We start from the raw sequence: 15,565 nt of genomic DNA, 5'->3' as shown, positions 1-15,565 counted from the left end.
GTATGTTAATGAGGCAGCTGGAAAGGCATGCCCTGCTTTGAGCTTCCATACATGTGATTATCCCTAATACTTCTTTTATGACTATTAGGCTTTGAAAATTGCTCTGAGCTATTTTTAAGAAGTCTCAGAATAAAAAGAGATGATCCGGGAAGGTGAGAGGAGCCGCTGCCCAGCCGCTGCTACCTGATGTAAATGACGAGTTGATGGGTGCAGCACAGCAACATGGCACAAGTATACATATGTAACAAACCTGCACGTTATGCACATGTACCCTAGAACTTAAAGTATAATAATAATAATAAATAAATAAAATAAAATAAAATAAAATAAAAAAGAAGAACAATGGTGTTTGGCATTTATCTACGTCTCTCATCATGTTTCAGGCAGGAACCCCCTAGCCAGGTGGAGTCTGTGGCAGGAATCCACAAGCTGTGAGTTCAAACCGCACGCCAGCTGCCTAAGCTCCTGTCAGAAGTTGGTAGATGGTTCATGTCTGTCTTCCTCACTTTTTTTTTTTTTAACCAGGGCCAGTCTTCTGTGGAGGCAGAGTAGGCAGAGGCATGGATAGCGTGATTCTAGGTTTATGGAGAACATACTGTTTTCAAAGAACTTTCCTCGCTGCTGTCTGTAAGTCTATCTGTGACCTGCAGAGGTCCCCAAACTTTTTGGCACCAGGGACTGGTTTCATGGAAGGCAATAATTTTTCCATGGACTGGGAAGTGGGGTGAGGGGGATGGTTTCAGGATGATTCAAGCACATTGCATTTGATGTGCACTTTCTTTCTTATTACATTGTAACATATAATGAAATAACCGTACAACTCCCCATAATATAGAATCAGTGGGAGCCCTGAACTTGTTTTCCTGCAACTAGACAGCCCCATCTGGGGATGATGGGAGACAGTGACAGATCATCAGGCATTGGATTCTCATAAGGAATTGACAACTTAGATCCCTCGCATGCGCTGTTCACAGTAGGGTTTGCACTCCTGTGAGGATCTGATGCCACAGCTGATCTGACGGGAGGCGGAGCTCGGGCAGTAATGCGAGCGATGGGGAGTGGCTATAAATACAGTGAAGCCATCATCCCTGGCTCAGGGGTCAGGGACCCCTGTGCTAGAGCACATGCACAGCCATTATATGTCCCCTCTTGTGGCTGATTTGTTTACTGTGGGAGCACAGACTACACTGCAGAGGAGAGCAGAGCAGAAAGATATGGTGGCAGCACCACATTGCTGGGAAAGGCTGTCCTGCCATTCTAGAGGCAGGACAAAGGCAGCATGGATGCTTCTCCAGGAAACTTGATCTTACAAGAGCCTGAACGGATGACTAGCTCTCCAAAAGTAAAGCGCTGGCAAGGAAGTGAGGTGCCAGGAGATAATAGTTTTGAAGACTAGCCCTGTGAAGCAACGTTTCTTTTTAATCCAATGGCCTGTTTTAAATCCTTATCCTATTTGATATTGTCTGCAGAATCTGATGCTAATGTGACTGCTTCTTCCTTTTTGAAGTTCATTTCCTCCTTTGTTCCTGTGATAATAGCCTTCCTTGCCTTCTCTGCAAAGTTTTCGAGTTCTCGTCTTTTGTGCTTCTCTTCCTCTGCCTGAACTGTAAATGTTGATGTTTCTGGTTAACGATCTAACATCGTATGGTTACTGCGTGATTTATGTTGTCTACTCCTTGGTGTCACAAACTACCACCATCATGCCGTACAGTCGGTCCCAACCCCTTATGCTTTTATTTTGGAACTTCAGTGTTTCTAGATGAAGCTCCACGGAGACCCGGTGCTCAGGAAGTTAACCTGTCAAGAAGCCAACACATTATTTGCCCCTCCAAACGTTCTCGTTTCTCTGCATTTCATGTCTTGGTTACTGGTACTATCATCCACCTATGTGGAACCATCTAGAAGCCTAAGAATCACCTTCAGACACCACCTTCCCACCCTACAAATACTCTGCATTTTAGCAGTATAAGACTATAGCAGTTTCTTGAATGTAACATGAAATTTCTCATTTCCATACCTTCATTTATGTTGTTTATTCTTGGAATGCTCTTCTTCATTTTGGTGCTTCACAGACTCCTACGCATCCTTCGAGACCCAATTCTAATGTGATTTCTATTCTGGGGACTTTTTTGACTCTCCTACGCAGTCTGAATTAACTGTTCCTTCATTTATATTCTCTAGAGGCTTTGTACTATTTTCTATATATCTATTAAAGACCCCTGAGCTAAGACAACCTCCTAAGCACTCTCATTGTTTCAAGGAATATACCATATGGGAAAGTAGAAAATGGGAGTTAAAGGGAAGCTAATGTGAGCGTAGAAGGGAAGGTGAGGCAGAAGAGGTGAAAAGAAAGAACAGAGAAAGGTTCAAGGGTCGGGGAGTTGAGTGGCTGCGCTGAAAAGGAGCTTTGCCGCCCCCTTGGTTTCCGTGCCGGGCACTGTGTGGGCTTTTGTGTAGGTGATTTCTCCCTCGTCTTGCTCCTTTATAGCAAGACAAAGGACGCATTAAAGTAAAAAATCCGAGAAAACCTGGAGAAAGTGCCCAGGTTGTCTCACTGGTATTTACTGTCTCCTGGGGTGGCTGGAAAAAGCGTCTGGCTTCAAGAGGCCACCGTCTGACACAGGGCACCCAGGTACTCCTTCCTATAGAGCAGAGGTCCCCATTCCCTGGGCTGTGAACCAATATGTGTCTACAGCCTGTAAGGAACAGGGCTGCACAGGAGATGAGCAGCAGGCGAGTGAGCAGGACCGCCCAAGCCCCGCCTCCTGTCAGATCAGGGGTGGCATTGGATTCTCATAGGAGCGGGAACCCTGTTGTGAACTGCACATCCGGGGGATCTATGTTGCATGCTCCTTATGAGAATCTAATGCCTGACATCTGAGGTGGAGCAGTTCAATCCTGAAGCCATCCCCACCCCGTGTCCCATCCGTGGACAGACCGTCTTCCACAAAACCGGCCCCTGGTGCCAGAACATTTGGGGACTGCTGCTGTAAAGCATGCACAGTGCACAAGGCCTGGCTGAGCCCTGAGACTTGGCTGAGCCCTCGCAGCAGAGGTGACTGATGAGGACATAGCATGAGGCCCACTACTGCTTCCTGAACTTGTACTGACTTTCGGGCCTTTTAAATTTTTATTTATTTGTTTGTTTGTTTATTTATTTATTTATTTATTTACTTTTGAGATGGAGTCTCACTCTGTTGCCCAAGCTGGATTGCAGCAGTGCGATCTCAGCTTACTGCAACCTCCACCTCCCGGGCTCAAGCGATTCTCCTGCCTCAGCCTCCTGAGTAGCTAGGATTGCAGACACCCCCCACCACACCTGGCTAATTTTTGTATTTGTAGTAGAGATGGGTTTTCACCATGTTGGCCAGGTTGGTCTCAAACTCCTGACCTCAGGTGATCCGCCTGCCTCGGCCTCCCCAAGTGCTGGGATTACAGGTGTGAGCCACTGCGCCCGGCTTGAGTTTCAGGTCTTCAAACAAAAGTTCATCTGGTTGAGAGTTGTTGAAATGTAATGAATTTTCTGGAAAACGTGTCTCATTCATCTCTTGTTGGCATTTCTGAAAATACCACAGGTTCTGGAGATGCGCCTCGTGTCTCCTAGCGGCACCAGCCATCTACCTGGGCACACCAGGACTCCGTGAAGACGTGTTCCTGGGGTGCCAGTGTTTCCACCCTGGGATCCAGGAGGCCTGGCTCCAAACCCCAAGTCTGCACCGACTACCTGGGAGATGTAGGGGAATGACAGCTGCTCAGAGGTCTCCGTGTCCTCACGTATATTCCAGGAACAGTAGGCTGGTTGGGCCACCGGTGCCAACATCATGTGGCGATTTCTTCATCATGAAAGGGTTTCATGTCTGTGAGATGCCTGGTGAGAATCTGTAGCAGGTTGCGTGAGAGCAGGCTTGGCTCTGATGCTCCACATTCTTCTCCGTGGCTTCTTTCTTTCTTTCTTTTTTTATGGAAAGAGTTCAGACTTTGGTTAATCGTGACAAGCCTATTAATAATTTTTGCTCTATTAGTTTCCTCGTAGAATACAGTGCTTTCTCTGTCAGCTAGAGTTTCCTTGGTGTGTAACCATGGCTCTTATCCAGTGTATCTCATAATATTTATTTTCTGAAATAATCTAGGGCATATACTTGCTAATGCTTTTATTAGTTCACACTTGAGAATGGGTTGCCAGTTTGCAGTCTCGATAATATGATGGTGTCTTTGCATCTGCCTTTCAGCTGCATCTACTATTTGAATGTTTGGTTATTTCTCCAGCTTCCCCTCGTTAACCATTCTGGTCCCTCCTTAGGCAGCACTCCGCATGGCCACCGAGCATGAAGCCAAGGACCCTGCAGTGACATCCTACACAGACAGGGGTGTAAATAGCTTAGTTTCATCAGTCTGTTGAAAGATGACACCATTCTCCCATGCACCATTTCTATCATATTTTTGTTACTCTGAGTGGTAACAGAACCTGTAGCTGCTCTGTTAACCTGGAAACAGGCTTGTTTTGTACAAAAGAATTACCTGCTTTCGGATGGGGCCAGTGTTAATTTAATTTTTCTGATGACACAGACTTGATGATGATTAAGTTTCCTACAGAGGAAGTCATACTAGAAAGACTGATAAGTTTTCAGACCCTTGAGGTTGGCTAGAACTCTAAAGAAGAGGTGGATATGGAGAGACTTTGTAAAAGGAATCGTCCAGACGTAGTGACAGACACGATGTGGAAGATGAAGGAGAGGGTGGAATAAAAGACAAATGATGAAAGCGATCCCTCTGGTGGCGTCAAAAAGCTTCTCAGTGGTTGGAGAATCTTTCACGTTGTAAGCTGATTAGATTGAAAAACACACATATATGGGGCTGTGACCTGAACTATATCGCACTAAATCAGCAATTGCTTTGTTTGTTTGTGCACGTGTTCATGTGTGTGTAATCGGACCTGGTGTTTGTGATGCAGTAACTTTTTCTAAGAGAAAACACGCATCCTCACCCTTCCAGGGGCGGCACCAGCTGTCAGTGGTGAAAGAGAGAGAAGGGTCTTCATTCCCGTCCTCTTCCCTCCTCTGTCTCCCCAGCCCTTTACCTCCTGCCTCAGCCCCTTCTCCCGTGCATCTTCTTCTCCTCTAACTCCAGAGAAGGAAGTAATTAAACAGGCTGTCCTGTGTTGGCTTTTTAAGGATGTGAGACTTATAAAAAAAATACTATGAGTAGAAGTATGGAACAAAGTGAAAAGCCTCATTTACCTTAAAATAAGAAATCTCTTGGCCAGGCATGGTGGTGGCTCATCCCTGTAATCCCAGCACGTTGGGAGGCTGAGACAGGCCGATCACTTGAGCTCGGGAATTCAAGTCCAGCTTGAGAAACATGGAAAATCCCCATCTCTACCAAAAATAGAAAAATTAGCTGAGCTTAGTGTCGTCTGCCTGTAGTCCCAGCTACTTGGGAGGCTGAGGTGGGACGATCGCTAAGCTGGTGGAGGTCAAGGCCGCAGTGAGCCTTGATGGTGCCACAGCACTCCAGCTTGAGTGACAGAGCAAGACCCTGTCTCACAAACAAACAAACAAACAAACACAAAAGATTAAAAAAAAATCTCTAGGTCAGAAGCAGTTGCTAAAGAGATCCAGTATTCAAAGGTGAGGGGAAATGTATGAGTGTGGTCAGGATTCATGTATGAGTATGAGTGTGGTCAGGACGAGTTCATGACACTGCCCGTCCTGTGCTGGGGACTCCGGTGGCTTTGGGCTTGTATTTAGATTTGCAGTTGGGTTCATCATGTTCCAGGTCTAATGCATTTCCCCATCCCTGATAAGCACAGCATGATATGTGACTTAGTTCTCAGTTTCTCTGAAGGAGATGGCCTTGCAGTTTGAACTCTCAGAGCTCCTAGGAGCCACAGTGGAAAAGAGGCCAGAGCATGAGCAAGGAACATCTAACTTCAGCTTGACAGGACAGCAGCTTGCAGTGCGGTAGTTACAACAACTCCGTAGAATTCCCCAGCCTTCCTTGTAGTGATTGGGGAGGGGAGAGTTGGTTCCTTGTCACATCGTTGCTGTGACTAGTCCATTAGCTGACCTCTGGAGTTTTTCCCTGGCTCATCGAATGCAGGGCTGTTCTGCAGCTGTTACAAAACTCGGGTCCAGCCTAACATCAGTGTGTCTCTCTGATTTCCTGTTGCGAGCATGAGAGCTGCCTGTGATACACTGTTGGTGTTGCTTCATGGAATTTGTCCTGTGTGCATGAGAGAGAGTTTTAATTCTCTTTCACAAACTATTAATGAGCTCACATTTAGGGTTGCTAGAGTTTAGGAACAGGAATCAGATGAGGAATAATTAATTTAAAGATCTAGATAGAGGACTCTGAGAAAAACAGCTGAGTTAGTGAGTCTTTTCATTCTTTGATTTCATATGAAATCATTCATATGATTTCATCCTTTTTTGTGGCTGTGTAGTATTCCATGGCGTATATGTACCACATTTTCTTTATCCAGTTCACCGTTGGTAGGCACCTGGGTTGATTCCATATTTTTGGTATTATGAGTAGTGCTGGAAGGAACATATGTATACACATATCTTTTAATAGAATTATTTATTTTCCTTTGGATATATACTCAGTAGTGGGATTGCTGGGTCAAATGGTATTTCATTTGTCAAATGGTAGTTCTTTGAGAAATCTCCAACCTGCTCTTCACAGTGGCTGGGATTATCATCCATTCCCACTGACAGTGTATGAGCTTTGCTCCATAGCCTCGACAGCATTTGTTGTTATTTGACTTTTTAACAAAAACCATCCTATTGGTATGAGATGGTAACTCATTGTGCGTGAGACGGTATCTCATTGTGGTTTCGATTTGCATTTCTCTGATGATGAGTGATGTTTAGCATTTTTTCATGTTTGTTGGCCGCTCGTATGTCTTCTTTTGAGACGTGTCTGTTCATATTCTTTGTCCACGTTTTAATGTGGTTATTTGTTTTTTGCTTGTTTATTTTAAATTCCTTATGGATTCTGGATATTAGACCTTTTGTGAAAAATTGACATTTTTAAAGCATACAATATTTTGGTTTTTAGTATATTCAGAGAGTTATGCAACCTATACCATGACCTAAGCTTAGAATATTTTTATCACCTCTAAAGAGAAACTTCAAACCTATTAGCAGTTATTCCCCATCTACCCTGTCCCCTAGCCCCTGAAAACCACTATTCTTCTTTTAGTTTCTATGAGTTTTCCTATTCTGGCCATTTCGTATAAATGGAGTCATACACTGTGTCATCTTTCATGGCTGGCTTCTTTCACACAGCATGATGTTTTCAAGGTTCATTTACATAGTAGCATGTCAGTACTTCATTGCTTTTTATGACCAAGCCATCCCATTGGGTGTATACACCACATTTTATTTATCTGTTCATCAATGGTGGACGTTGGGGTTCTTTCCACTTTTTGGATATTACGAGTGGTGCTACTATGAATATTTGTGAACATGCTTTTGTGTGGACATTTTTTTTGTTTCTCTTTTTTTATTATACTTTACGTTCTAGGGTACATGTGCACAACGTGCAGGTTTGTTACATATGTATACATGTGCCTGTTGGTGGTCTGCACCCATTAACTCGTCATTTACATTAGGTATATCTCCTAATGCTATTCCTACCCTCTGCCCCACCCCAAAACAGGCCCCGGTGTGTGATGTCCCCCTTCCTGTATCCAAGTGTTCTCATTGTTCAATTCCCACAGCCAAATTTTACCAGAGGTACAAGGAGGAGCTGGTACCATTCCTTCTGAAACTATTCCAATCAATAGAAAAAGAGGGAATCCTCCCTAACTCATTTTATGAGGCCAACATCATCCTGATACCAAAGCCTGGCAGAGACACAACAAAAAAAGAGAATTTTAGACCAATATCCCTAATGAACATCGATGCAAAAATCCTCAGTAAAATACTGGCAAACCGAATCCAGCAGCACATCAAAAAGTTTATCCACCATGATCAAGTGGGCTTCATCCCTGGGATTCAAGACTGGCTCAATATACACAAATCAATAAACATAATCCAGCATATAAACAGAACCAAAGACAAAAACCACATGATTATCTCAATAGATGCAGAAAAGGCCTTTGACAAAATTCAACAGCCTTTCATGCTAAAAACTCTCAATAAATTCAGTATTGATGGAACGTATCTCAAAATAATAAGAGCTATTTATGACAAACCCACAGCCAATATCATACTGAATGGGCAAAAACTGGAAGCATTCCCTTTGAAAACTGGCACAAGACAGGGATGCCCTCTCTCACCACTCCTATTCAACATAGTGTTGGAAGTTCTGGCCAGGGCAATCAGGCAGGATAAAGAAATACAGGGTATTCATTAGGAAAAGAAGAAGTCAAATTGTCCCTGTTTGCAGATGACATGATTGTATATTTAGAAAACCCCATTGTCTCAGTCCCAAATCTCCTTAAGCTGATAAGCAACTTCAGCAAAGTCTCAGGATACAAAATCAGTGTGCAAAAGTCAATAGCATTCTTATACACCAATAACAAACAGAGAGCCAAATCATGAGTGAACTCTCATTCACAATTCCTTCAAAGAGAGTAAAATTCCTAGGAATCCAACTTACAAGGAATGTAAAGGACCTCTTCAAGGAGAACTACAAACCACTGCTCAATGAAATAAAAGAGGACACAAACAAATGGAAGAACATTCCATATTCATGGATAGGAAGAATCAATATCATGAAAATGGCCATACTGCCCAAGGTAATTTATAGATTCAATGCCATCCCCATTAAGCTACCAATAACTTTCTTCACAGAATTGGAAAAAACTGCTTTAAGAGCCTGCATTGCCAAGACAAGAGCCAAAAAAGAGCCTGCATTGCCAAAAAAGAGCCTGCATTGCCAAGACAATCCTAAACCAAAAGAACAAAGCCAGAGGCATCATGCTACCTGACTTCAAGCTATATTATAAGGCTACAGTAACCAAAACAGCATGGTACTGGTACCAAAACAGAGATATAGACCAATGGAACAGAACAGAGCCCTCAGAAATAATACCACACATCTACAACCATCTGATCTTTGACAAACCTGACAAAAACAAGAAATGGGGAAAGGATTCCCTATTTAATAAATGGTGCTAGGAAAACTGGCTAACCATAAGTAGAAAGCTGAAACTGGATCCCTTCCTTAAAACTTGTATAAAAATTAATTCAGGATGGATTAGAGACTGAAATGTTAGACCTCAAACCATAAAAACCCTAGAAGAAAACCTAGGCAAAACCATTCAGGACATAGGCATGGGCAAGGACTTCATGTCTAAAACACCAAAAGCAATGGCAACAAAAGCTAAAATTGACAAATGGGATCTAATTAAACTAAAGGATTTCTGCACAGCAAAAGAAACTACCATCAGAGTGAACAGGCAACTTACAAAATGGGAGAAAATTTTTGCAATCTACTCATCTGACAAAGGGCTAATATCCAGAACCTGCAAAGAACTCAAACAAATGTACAAGAAAAAAACAACCCCATCAAAAAGTGGGCAAAGGATATGAACAGACACTTCTCAAAAGATGACATTTATGCAGCCAACAGACACATGAAAAAATGCTCATCATCACTCACCATCAGAGAAATGCAAATCAAAACCACAGTGAGATACCATCTCACACCAGTTAGAATGACAATCATTAAAAAGTCAGGAAACAACAGGTGCTGGAGAGGATGTGGAGAAATAGGAACACTTTTACACTGTTAGTAGTACTGTAAACTAGGTCAACCATTGTGGAAGACAGTGTGGCGATTCCTCAAGGATCTAGAACTAGAAATACCATTTGACCCAGCCATCCCATTACTGGGTGTATACCCAAAGGATTATAAATCATTCTGCTATAAAGACACACACACACGTATGTTTATCGCGGCACTATTCACAATAGCAAAGACTTGGAACCAACCCAAATGTCCATCAATGACAGACTGGATTAAGAAAATGTGGCACATATACACCATGGAATACTATGCAGCCATAAAAAAGGATGAGTTCATGTCCTTTGTAGGGACATGGATGCAGCTGGAAACCATCATTGTCAGCAAACTATTGCAAGAACAGAAAACCAAACACTGCATGTTCTCACTCATGTTTTTGTTTCTCTTGGGTAGATACTTAAGAGTGGAATTCCTGGGTCACGTGGTAACTCCGTGTTTAATCTGATGAACTGGAGGCAGAGGGTTGGTACCTTGCCATGTTAGAGTGACACAAATCTCTCCCAGGTAGTGAGGATAGCTCCCAAGTGGTGTAGCTCCCGTCCTGGCTAAGATTCAGCTATTTTTTTGTTGAACAAATACTCCTCCGATTCTTGTAAGCCTTTGGTTATTTTGCAGAGTTCTAAGGAGAGTGATTCTGACAGTTTTGTTCTAGCTACTTTAACACAAGAGCAGCTTTTTGGGATAAAGTTCTCATCCTGTTGCTTATTTTAAAAATTACTTTCTTTGCTTTTAAGCTTTAATAGTGTTACTTGAACTTTGCTTCTAACAAATGCATCATATTTCAGAGATAAACTCACTGAATTACATCATATTCCCCAAAACTTTGACAGAAGGGCATCTAAGTCAGGATACCTTGGCGACTGGGCTTTCCCCTGTGATTGTTTTCCTTCATTGCATGATAAGTTCATATTCTATTTCTCCCTCTCTCTTTTGTAAAATTTTCTATTCATTTTTGGGTCATCTTTATTGAGGTATAGTATACATTCATTCACATTCTGTAATATAAGAGTACATTTTAATGAGTTTTGAAAAAATGTGTAGTCATGTGAGCACAATTATGATACAAAACGATTTCATCCTTAAAAACAGTTCCCCTCTATCTTTTACAGGCAATCCCTTCCTTTACACGCCAGCCCTTGGAAATCAGTGGTCTGCTTTCTAACACTGTGGTTCAAGTCCTTTCTAGAATTTCATATAAATGGAATCATGGAGTACATATCATTTGGGTCTGGCCTCCTTCTTAGTATAGTACCTTCAAGATTTATCCGTGTTGATGCATGCTTATCAGTAGTTCAATTCTTGGTTATTATTATGTAGAATTTCATTATATGGACATAACTTAGTGTATTGATCCATTCAACAGTTGATGGACATTTGAGTTCTTTCCTGTTTTTGCTATTTTTAATAAAGCTATGAACACTCATGTATAGGCAATTCTGTGAAAATTTTTATTCTTTTAGCAAAATATTTAGTAGAATTACTGGTCTATAAGTTTATGTTTAACGTTATTAGAAACTTGCAGATTGTGACAAATGATGAGTATATTTTTGTGTATTTATTTGCCACCTGTAACTTCACTGACAAAAGGTTCATGCAACTCCTTGACCAATTTATTATTGGACATTGCCTTCCTATTATTGAATTGTAAGATCTCTAAATATATACTGTCAAATAAATGTTTCGCAGGTAGTTTATTCCAGAATGTTGCCTGCCGTCATTTCTTTAACAGCCTTAATAGTGTCTTTTGATGTGCAGAGTTTTTTCATTTTTCACCAAATCTAATTTATCAACTTTTTTCTTTCGTGATTTTGACTGTCACGCTCTATTTAAGAAAGTTTTGTCTCAGCCAAGGTCATTACGTTTATTTTGTTTGTTTCTAGAAATTTTATAGTTTTAATTTGCACATTTAGATCTGTAATGCAGTTCATGTTAAATTTTGTAGATGTTATAAAGTAATGATCAAGGATCCTTTTTGCTGGTATGTGAATGTCCAGTTTGTTCATTATGTTATGTTGAAATGATGATTATCTCCATGGAGTTGCTTTTACTTGTATTTTTATTGAAAACGAATTTGCTGTTGATGGATGCGTCTGTTTCTGGACTCTATTCTGTTCCACTGATCTATTTGACTACCTTTGCAACATTATTACAATGTCTTGACTACTTTAACTTTTAAAAAGACTTAAAATCAGGTCATTTAAGTCTTCAGATTTTCTTCCTCTTTAAAATTGTTTTGGCTATTTTAGATTACTCACATTTCAATATAAATTTTAGGATAAGCTTGCCAATTTCTACAGAAAATCCACCTGGAATATTAAGATTGCATTAACTCTATACATCAATTTTGGGAGAATTGACATATTAGTAATGTTAAGTGTATTTGCATGTAGATATCTTTATTTAACTATTTTAAATTTTTACAAACATCACACTTTTTTTTAAGTTTATCACTTAGATGATGTTTTTGAGACTATTCAAAATGTGTTCTGAATTTTCAACTTTCTATTTCCAATTGTTAGTATACAGAAATGTTATTTATTTCTGTAAATTAACTTTTTATCCTACAAACTTGCTGACCTGTTTGATTGATTTTGTAGTTTTTCCATACATTTCTTAGGATTTTCTACATAGCCGTTCATTTTATCTGCAAATCAAGCCAGTTTTACTTACTAGTTTCTGATTTTCATTGCTTTTATTTCCTTTTCGTACCTTATCACACTGGCTAGGACTGCCAGTACAGTGATAACTAGAAGTGTGAGAGATTAAGTCTCTGCCTGGTTCTTGATCTAAGGGGAAAAGTGTTCAGTATTCAACCACTCAGTATACTGTTACTTGTCGGTTTCTCATAGATATCTTCTGACAGGTTATGAGAGTTCCTGGGTTATGGAAAATGCCATAAATTTCCTCTTAGCACTTCCTTGCATGCATTCTATGAATTTTGATATGCAATTATTTAATTTTTGTTCATTTCACACTCACATTTTTACACAGATTAAGTAGTCAGCTAATGGTCCCATAGGACTCTGCTGCAGGTCCCCAGAACTCAGGTCTTCCTGAAGCACCCTCTCTCCAACACCCTGCTCCATAACTTCTAGCTTTACCGAACTCCTGGAACTCTAGGCTTTGTGTCCTCACTTCGTAAGGCCACCAAGTCGTATCTCAGTCTCCTTTCTTAGGCTGTGATCTGGAAGCTTTCTCTAGGCAGTGAGCTGGGGCCCTTGTAAGCTCAACTGTTTGTTTCCTGTCTCTTACAGATGACTCTCTCGTACTGCCTGTTGTCCAAAGTCTAAAACACATCATTCACGTATTTTCCCAATGTTCTCATTGTAGAAAGGAGAGTAAATCTAGTCCCGGTTATTCCTTTACGTCGAGAAGCAGAAGTCTATAGGTTTACTGTCACACTGATCTTGCGTCTCTGATTTCATGAAGGAAGGCTGCATGAGAGAAACTCCCAGAGGCAGATGTGCTCTAGGAGGAGTGAAGGTCAGAAATGGCAATCCCTGAGTAGAGCAAGCCCTGGGTAGAGCATGAGGCTGGGACCACCATTCTGGGGTTCATGGTTCTCCATCACACATTAGGTTGACCTGGGGAGTGTCTAGGAAAACACTGATGCTGTTTTGCCTCACACACACTAAGTCAAAATACCAGGCACCAGTGTTCTATTAAAGCTACACCAGGGAAACTAATGTGAACCTACTTGTGTGAAGCATGGGGCTAGCTCCTCTAAGCTGATTCTGACCTGTCTTATGTGAGGTCACTGAGATGGCTCTGAGATGGCTCTGAGATGCCTACCAAAACTGAAGTATTTGCAAACTGAAGCAATTTAGGCAGCATGCTCTAGTACTCCCAATATCTTCAGACAGGTTGAAATTCTTCTAAGGAGCTGAGGGGCAGGAGGGTTTGATCTCACTTGGTAGTGCAGTGGCATTTGGGAAGTACCCACGGATATGTGCTGACTGTGTTCAGAATTGTCAGAATTGTGGACAGTCACTCCAGGAACTAATACTGGAAACTGCCAATCAAGGCACATGGTAGCAACTTCGTAAATTGCAACTGCTTTTTTTTTTTGGTTGGGGGGGGTATGAATTTGATCAGGTAATTTGTTATCCCTGAGCCTCAGTATGGTATCAGTATTGCCATGTGTAAAATAGTCTACTTCTGTTATCTTCCAACATTTTGTGAAGCTCACATTAAAATAGACCACGTGAAGGCATTTAGGAATTTATTTAAATAGAAGGAGGACTATAAATCTTCTTAATATGTTTTACGTCTTTAAATAAAATAATGTAATTTAGTCTAAAAGTAGGTTAGATGTGACGGTGCTTTTGGAAATCAGGTCCTGTGTAAATATGCATTGTTTTGGTTTGAATTAGCTCATAGAGGTAAGTAGGTATACTTTAATATATAATTGAAAACATATTAATACAAGTCGCAAAATTTTTTTAGTGAAAACTGTGGAAAGAAAAATTACAATAAAACGAATATGTTTTTCTGCTTTATGGTTATTGGTATTTGATTTAAGCATTCATTCTTTATATAAGGCTCCCTCTCCTTGGTTTTCCTCCTCTCTGAAATAAACACTGACATTAGTCGCATGCAGAATTAAGCGCTGCTGCGGAATTTTGGGGTGTGGCGTGAGACATTAAGAGCTGATGGAAGTCTAGAAAGGTTAAGCCGTTGCTCCAACCTGAATCAAGCAATCCTTTTCAAACATTCAGTCAAATGCAGCCAAGTAGGCATAATCTAAAATGGACTATGTGGAGGTCCCATGGGGAAGATTGGGGAGGAATTCCTGGGCAGCCCTTAATCCATTTTCTTTTTCCCATTATGTTAACTCAAAGCTTAAGTCAATCCATGAATCCATCTTTAGTCCTGGGTCAGGCAATAGAGGTGGGAGTCTGGTGGGGAATCTGGCGCTTAGAGCAACATGTTCACCATCGCTCTTTGTGTGTGTGTGTGTGTGTGTGTGTCTAATGGTAGGATATTTCAGTCTCTTCTCTTATTGCTCCAGAGGGAGAGCTGTGGTCCCGCAGGTCCTCTGAGGTTTCTTCCTGGTGGTTCAGAACAGAGTGTGGACTACAGAAGCTTTAATGTGTTCAGGAAACCGTACCTGTCATAATTTGCATGGTTCCTTTTGAATGTAGAAGCTGTAACTCTTGTCTTAATCTACATCTGGTTTTAGAAGGCAGGAGATCTTAGGGAAAGGCTGGCGTAGCTTCATTTTGGCAATTTTAAAAGTTTTACCTAATGAACCCTTAGCCATCCTCGCTAGTCCTGCATACAACCGTGAACATACCACAGACAAGGTGCTCAGAAGGAGGACTTCCCTAGGCAGGTCCAATAATCTGCGAAGGATTGGGCACATTGGAGCCTGACCCGTCTTAATAAAGCCTTTCTTTATGAGAATCTGTGGGCTTTTTCTGTCCAAACCAAAGCACATAGTGATTGTTGGGCTTATTAAGGCAGTGCAGGATTGCATCCTAGGTGGGGTGTTTCAGATAAGCCACTTGCGCCTTTTGTAGTAACGTTCCCATAGACAGTGGGCTGATTCAGTGTGCGGCGGATGCCTGGCAAGTGTGCTTCATCTTGCTCTGCAGCGACAACTCTCTCATTTCCCTTGTGGAATTGTGACCATGGAGCTTCGTATTTTCAGAGATGTAGTTCCTAAAGAATAAAGGATTTTAAATGCACTTATTTGTGACCCCCAAAAAGAAGGGTGTGGATTAGATGATCTCTTTCAGCTTTCAGAGCCTACAGTCCCTTTCCTGATTCCAAATCATAAATGTATGGGAATGTGTAAATGTGCAAG

The 15,565-nt window shown here is 41.3% G+C and overlaps 1 protein-coding gene and 1 long non-coding RNA gene across 3 annotated transcripts in view; both read left to right on the top strand.

Annotated features, from left to right (window-relative positions):
- Positions 1-15,565, top strand: part of LOC105474942 (dipeptidyl peptidase like 6) — a 1,161,442-nt gene that overhangs the window by 205,598 nt on the left and 940,279 nt on the right. The window lies entirely within an intron of this gene.
- LOC139362680 (uncharacterized) overlaps positions 1-15,565 on the top strand; it is a 69,700-nt gene that overhangs the window by 30,122 nt on the left and 24,013 nt on the right. The window contains exon 2 of the long non-coding RNA XR_011621834.1: positions 89-15,565. This exon is cut by the window's right edge and continues 24,013 nt beyond it. This is a non-coding gene — a long non-coding RNA (uncharacterized lncRNA). The remainder of the gene's footprint in view (positions 1-88) is intronic.

The sequence above is a fragment of the Macaca nemestrina genome, chromosome 4 (genome assembly GCF_043159975.1).
Source record: "Macaca nemestrina isolate mMacNem1 chromosome 4, mMacNem.hap1, whole genome shotgun sequence".
NCBI lineage: Eukaryota > Metazoa > Chordata > Mammalia > Primates > Cercopithecidae > Macaca > Macaca nemestrina.
The sequence above is the reverse complement of the archived record's forward strand: the minus strand, read 5'-3'. Positions and strand labels throughout refer to the sequence as shown.